Here is a 6,643-nt window from a genome sequence, read left to right on the forward strand (position 1 = left end):
GGGCAGGTGGGTGGGCGGGTAGACGGGCAGGTGGGCAGGCGTTATCTAGTGGAAAACCCGTCCAGGTGTGGTTGCATTCTTCAGTCTTCTTTTCTGCCATAGACCTTGATGTAGTAGGGAGTGGACTGAAGGCAACTCTGAGTTTTTTGGTAAGAAGCATTCTTGTTTAGACCAGGAAATTCCAGAGAAAGTCCCTCCCTGCTTGGTAAGTTTACTTGGCACTGGTGTACTTGGTGGCGGCCTTGGTGCCCTCGGACCCCGCATGCTTGGCCAGCTCTCCAGGAAGCAGCAGGTGCGTGGCCGTCTCAATCTCCCTGGAAGTGGTAGTCAAGCGTTGTTGGAATGGGCTAGGTGAGAAGCCTCACCTGTGATGCACTCAAAGACGTCAAGGCTTTAGGGGAGATGCGGTGGTGGGGGACCTGCGTCAGACCTGCACACTGAGTGACTCTCCTTGCGGCTCCACTTGTGCTTCTTGCCATCCTTCTTCCGGGCCTTGGTCACAGCCTGCTCAGTGCCCTTCTTCAGAGGTGCGGACTTTGCTGGCTCCGGCATGATAAAGAGAAAAAGGTAGCCAACCCAGACAGCGGGAAGAAAATAACGTGATTTGTTAGTGTTTTGTTGAGGCTTTTTGCATCTGTGTTCATTAGGGAGGGGGCACACATTCCTTTTATTGTTGTGTCCTCATCTGGTTTGGTATCAAGGTTGTTAAGCTTGTATTCTTGAACAAGGAGGGGACTTTTACAGAGGCAGGAGGAGAGGATTGAAGTGTGGTCTCCTCAGCAGTTTATCTTTTCCCATTTTACCTCTTTTTCTACAATGGGAGTAAAAAGCCTCATTTTCTTTAAGAGGAGTATCTGACCTCTCATGGTCTGAATCAGGAGCCATGATCAGCTGTCTGTTTCGTGAATTATAAGGATACCTGTAGAACTTGCCCAGGTTCATTTAAAAGTGAATTGGAGCGAAAAGTTTTCACAAGAGATAGTGGGGCTGGTTGTGTAACACTGGGAGTGTGATTAATGCCACTGAATGGAACACACAGAGACAGGGTCAGAATGGTAAGTTGTATGCTGTCTATATTTTATCACAACAAAAAAATACTTAAAAAAAATGCCCTCCCTCCCAAAAAAGCATATTGGAGAGAGTCCCACTATCTGAATAACACATCCTCCTGCTTCCAAATGTAGGTTAGCTCTGTGGTAACGCACCCCCCTTCAGAGCTGTGTGGGGACTTTTGTTGCTAACTGATTCCAGAAGGCAAATTGTAAGAGTCCCCATTGAACCTCCTCATTTCACAGATGAGGGGTTGAGGCCCCTGGCAGTGGGACTTCATAAAGGCTGTGCAGTGCCAAATACCGCAGCACCCGGTGGCTGCTCCGCACTGGGCTGTGTGGGCTGACCTGCCAGGCCTCTCTGGCAGTGCCAGCCTTCTGAGTGTGGAGATGAGCCCACTTCTCTTCCATCCTTACTCCAAGTCCTTAATCCTTGTTTAGAATCCTGAGAATCCAGTTGCTCAGAGTTCTGAAATTGTACAGAGCAGGACCACAGAGTCAGGTCCCAGTCACAGCCTGGTGAGTGCAGATGGTGAGCCATGTCTGGTGACCCCACAGCCTGAGCATGGCCCCTCTGTCCTGCTGTTGAAACTTCACCACCGGCCTTCCCAGAGGCCACTTCTTCCTCACGTTGGGGACTTCCCACGTGCTGTTCCCTGGACCTTGAATGTATTCTCTGCTTTGAGAATTCCTGTTCATTCTTCAAGTTTCAAGTGAACATTGCTCTATTCAGAAAGCATTCCTGTCTTCCTAGCTAGTTTAAAGGAGGCTGTTGTATGATTTCTTAGTAACCCAGACTTCTTTGCAACCCTCCTCAAACTAGTAGTTACTCGTGTCATACCTGAGCTCCATACATGAGGGCAGGGTCTGTCCTGTCCAGCAGTGTTTTTCAAAAAGCTAATATAGAGCCTGGCACATTTGTGCTTATTAAAGAAAACAAAATTAAAAAATAAATTAACCCTGTCTTCTTACATGAGGGAGAATGGAGGTGCTGATAAATTCTTACTCATATTAACAGGAAAGTGTGGCCAGAGGAAGTAGGGCAGACACTGCCTTTAATCTATAGACTGATCCAGGCACTAGCTGATATTTCAATGAAATACAGAGATGAGCAGGGTGGGGCTGAGCAGGTGTGGGGCTGAGCTTGCCTGCCCACATGTGTGTAGGGTGTGTGTGAGATTAACAGTAAATCAGCTGCTGAGGGCATGTAGGTTTGATACCAGGGAATGCTTTCTGGCGTGACATTCAGAATTGTTAAAAATGGGTCAGGTAAGAGAGGAAATAGAAATAGAGGAAAGTTGTAGAAACATCTTCCCTGGGGGCTTCAGAAAACAGGCCAGAGTTCCATTTCAGCTGGTTATTTTCGGCCTGCCCCAGGCAGCGGAGTAGACGAGACATCTCTTAGAGTCCAGTGGCTCCGTCCCTCTGGCCTATACTAAGTAGAGCTAAGAGCTAAGGACACTTGTTGCCCACACACAAACCAGCACACACACACAAATGCAAAAGTGCTGCTAGCCGGCCTGTGGCTGGGAATGTGGCTTATTCATTTCCTACTGAGTGTTCTGAACTCACCTTTTGTTTACGAAGCTGCCTCAGTCTTTTAGCACAGCAACCTCTTTCTGTAGAGGACTTGCTCTACACTTCCAAGTGAGAGCGTCAGTGCGTACGATTTAACTCTTGTATTGACACTCAGGTTAAAAATGTGGAGAATGCACTTGAGGCGAGCATGTCAGAGCCGCCCTCATGTCACCTCCCAGCACACACAGAGTCGGGACGCTGCCGTGTGTCTTCGGACCAGGGAGGAGACTGGACACATTTTCTCTCTTTCTGACTTTAAAGTGAAGGAAAGGAATGGTCTTGAATATGCAAATGAATCTAATTTAATTAACTTTTATGACCACAGCTCCTTTGCGATAACCATGGGAGCCAATTAGAGTCCATTAAAATCCAGTCATTTCCCTAAAGCTTCAATGAAACACCCTTGTCTGTGCCAAGAAAAAAGAAAACGAAACAAAAAAATGTGTAAAGATCTAATCAGAGACAACAAAAAGGAGTAAGTTGTCTGCTGAGCTCTGGATTCTCAGATCTCCCCAGACGCTGCTTCCTCAGGCACCTGCTCCAGCTCCCAGCCTGGGCCCTGCAGACAGCAGGGCACTATCTTTCCAGGTCAGTCTCGTAATTGCTGACCCAGAGTTGATCACAGCTGTGAGCCGTAAAGGCCAAGTGAGACGTCAAGACTCCTCAGGCTGAGGGAAGTTGCCTTGACGTCAGGCCAGAGGTGAAGAGAAGCTGAGTGCTGCTTACTGCTTTGCTGCCGGGTTTTGTAATGTTCTTTCCCCAGTTACAAAGGTAATACGCATTTATTGTAAAAAAAACCCAGAGTGGCTAAAGATTCTGCTCATGTCTAGAAGTACTTGGAAGGCTCATCCCCAGTTTTGTCTCCTTCTTTTCCCCTTAGTAAGCAAACATTTAGGGGACTGTGTGTGGTGGGGCTGCGGGGTGAGTTTGTGGAGTGAGGCTATGGAATTCCACTGCCTGCCTTTCCCTTTTTTTCCTCCAAATTTATTTTATTGTGGTAAAACATGCATAACATTTGCCTTTTTAGCCATTCTTAAGTGTGCGGTTCTGTATATTTAAATACATTTTGCTTTGCTGCCAGTCACAACCACCATTCTCTTCCAGAACTTTTTTCATTTTCCCCAACTGAAACCCTATGCCTTTAAATGGTAAGTCCGCAGCTCCTGGCAGTCACCATTCCACTGTCTCTGTGAACTTGACAACTCTATGTGATACAGGAAAGTGGACCCCAAAGTGGGTCCAAGTGGGTTTTTGGTTTCACGCAGGAAAGAACTTGAGTGAGCCAGCAGAGTAAAGTGAAAGGAAGTTTCTTAAAGTAAGAAGCGACAAAAAGGGGCTGCCCCCCAGTCAGGGCGGTGCTGTCTCTCAGAGCAGCAGACAGCAGCCCGCATGAGTTCCAGGCTCCTGTTTTATACCTTCTATCTAATTTTAAGTAGAGAGGGATTATTCGTAAGGTGTTTGGGAAAGGGGTAGGGAGTTTCTGGAAATGAAGACTCCTCCCCTCTTCATATCGAGTAGCTTGTGGGAGTTACCATGGCTTCTGTAAGCTGTCACAGCATTGGTGGGAGTTCTGTTAGTATGCTAATACACTGTAAGCAGGGTGTGTGGAGCAGGGAGGGGCCCTCTGGGTTCTAGCTGGTTTTCTTTGGCTTTGCATTGCCTCCTGTTTTATCAGAGACCTTGGTTTACGTCTCATGACCCCTTTTAGGGTAGGGCCTGTTGGTTTCCTGTCTTAAATACTTGACATAAGAGGAATCAGACAGTGTTTGTCTCTGGGTCATTGGGTTATTTCACTCAGCATAATGTACTCTGGTACATGTACTTTGTAGCTTGTGTCAGATCTCTGTCTTTTTAAGGCTGAGTGATGTTTCATTTTGTGTGTGTGTGTGTGTGTGTACATCTACCACAATTGCTTAGCCATTCACTCATCCATGGCCACATGGGCTGCTTTCACCCTTTAGCTGTTGTGAATGGTGCTGCTGTGAACGTGGCTGTACAGAAATCTCTTAGCTTGCTTTCAATTCTTTTGAGTATATACTCAGAACCTTTCTCTTCCTTTAAATCTCTGTCCATTCACCTCACACCATTCACCACTCCTGTTTCTTGGTGGATTATGTAGCTACCACTGACTTTTGAGTCTGGTCCTTGCACCACTGTCCATAGTTCCTGAAGTGTGTAGGGGGGCCGCCTATCATGCTGTCCACCTGAAAGGGCCTTGAGGCTGCTCACCAATGTGCAACTGGGCTCCTGGGAGCTGCGCTGCCTGCTAGTTCTAGAAACAGTTACTGTCACATGCTTTCAGTATTGCAATTAAGTTTTCATGGCCATAGGCAATATTTCTACTTCTTCACATAGGTAAGTTATGTCTAAAACAAATATATTCTGAAGAGTAGGTCACAGGCTCAGCGTTATGTGATTATGTAACTGTGCAGGCTGCTGATTAGGATGTAGCATTAAAGTTACTGCAGGAGGTTTTTTAATTGAGTAGACTTAAGAATTCAAAGTTTATATATATTTTTAGTTAGGTTTTCAAAATAATAAAGTACTTAAAATCTATCAAAGATACATGATTATAAAGTAATCAGAAAACAAGTAGACGATAATTGGGAAAGCAGACAGATACTTTTGTGGTTATAAGGGGAGGGAGAAATAAAGGTAGTAAAATTAAAACCAAACTTTTTTTTTTTTAACCAGTAGTTTTGTCTTTCTTTTCAAGGCTTTTACCTTAACTGAGTCTTAAAATTATTCCCTCTGCCATGTCCTAGTCCAAGATGGATCATTCTGTGTCTGCATTAATGTAATTCCAATAGCTAACATCTATTGAGAACTCTGTTCTAGGCACTGTTAGCCTAAGCCATGTACCAGGTTATTTTAACTGTTTTATCAGTATTCTGAAGTTGACTGTGTTACCTGGGGCAGGTGAATACCTAATATTTAAGTCCCTTCTCTTTGATTGCTAACAATACCAAGTTTTGCTTGGGTGTCCAGTTCTAGCCAATGAGTGTGAATAGAAGTCTGCTGGTGGCTTTTGGGATGCTTTTGTCTTTCCTGATAAAATAAGACACACAATACTAGATTAAAAGATTAAAGATCTCTATTTGCCTCTACTTCGTTCTCTCTCTCTCAGTCTTCTTTGTTTTTTTTTTTGAGACAGCGCCTCAAGCTGTCCCCCTGGGTAGAGTGCTGTGGCATCACAGCTCACAGCAACCTCCAACTCCTGGGCTCAAGCGAGTCTCCTGCCTCCGCCTCCCAAGTAGCTGGGACCACAGGCGCCCGCCACAACACCAGGCCATTTTTTGGTTGCAGCCATTGTTGTTTGGCGGGTCTGGGCTGGATTCGAACCCACCACCTTAGGTGTATGTGGCTGGCGCCTTAGCCACTTGAGCCACAGGTGCCGAGCCAGTCTTCTTTTTTATAAAGGAGGCACATGACCTCAGACAGAACTGTGATGGCCGAGCCACATTAGAAACACAAGGTAACGAGCCGACATGCTAAGAAAGGCAGAGTTGGAAGGTAGAACAAACCCCGGATCCTGACGGCATCACCGAACAGCTGAAACACCCCTAGCAACTGCCTCTGTCTGGACTTCCAGTTGTGTGAGAAAAATAAACTATTTGTTTAGGTGGATGGGCATTTAGTTACTTGCAGCTAAAAACATTCCTAATGTCTGTCATTTTTTAGGGAAGGGAACAGAAAAGCTAAGTAAGTTAGCAAATCTATATAATCCTTTTGTAGTGATACAAGTTTGAACAGTCTGAACTAGAGTCTAGAGCCAACTCTCTTAGACACGGTTCTTTATCCCATCCCCACTGTGCTAGATTGCAAGGTCTATTTATGAGTTTCTAAGGAAATGAGCTTCATCTCAAGCCTCCCCCTTAGAAATACAGACTTCTAAGTTAAATTTCATGTTGGCTCAGAATTGCAAAAACCTCTCTGTGGGCAAAGAAAATACAAATGCAGTTCAGATACAGCCTGTGAACTGCCCTTCTGCAGCATCTCTGGCTCAGAGCATGGAA

At 45.6% G+C, this 6,643-nt stretch overlaps 1 pseudogene; it reads right to left on the reverse strand.

The window, feature by feature from the left end:
• Window positions 1–211: 211 nt before the first annotated feature.
• LOC111727808 lies at window positions 212–552 on the reverse strand (annotated as a pseudogene).
• Between the last annotated feature and the right edge of the window lie 6,091 nt (window positions 553–6,643).

The sequence above is a fragment of the Otolemur garnettii genome, unplaced genomic scaffold, assembly GCF_000181295.1.
Source record: "Otolemur garnettii isolate 467f Iridium unplaced genomic scaffold, OtoGar3 scaffold00125, whole genome shotgun sequence".
In the NCBI taxonomy this organism is placed as follows: domain Eukaryota; kingdom Metazoa; phylum Chordata; class Mammalia; order Primates; family Galagidae; genus Otolemur; species Otolemur garnettii.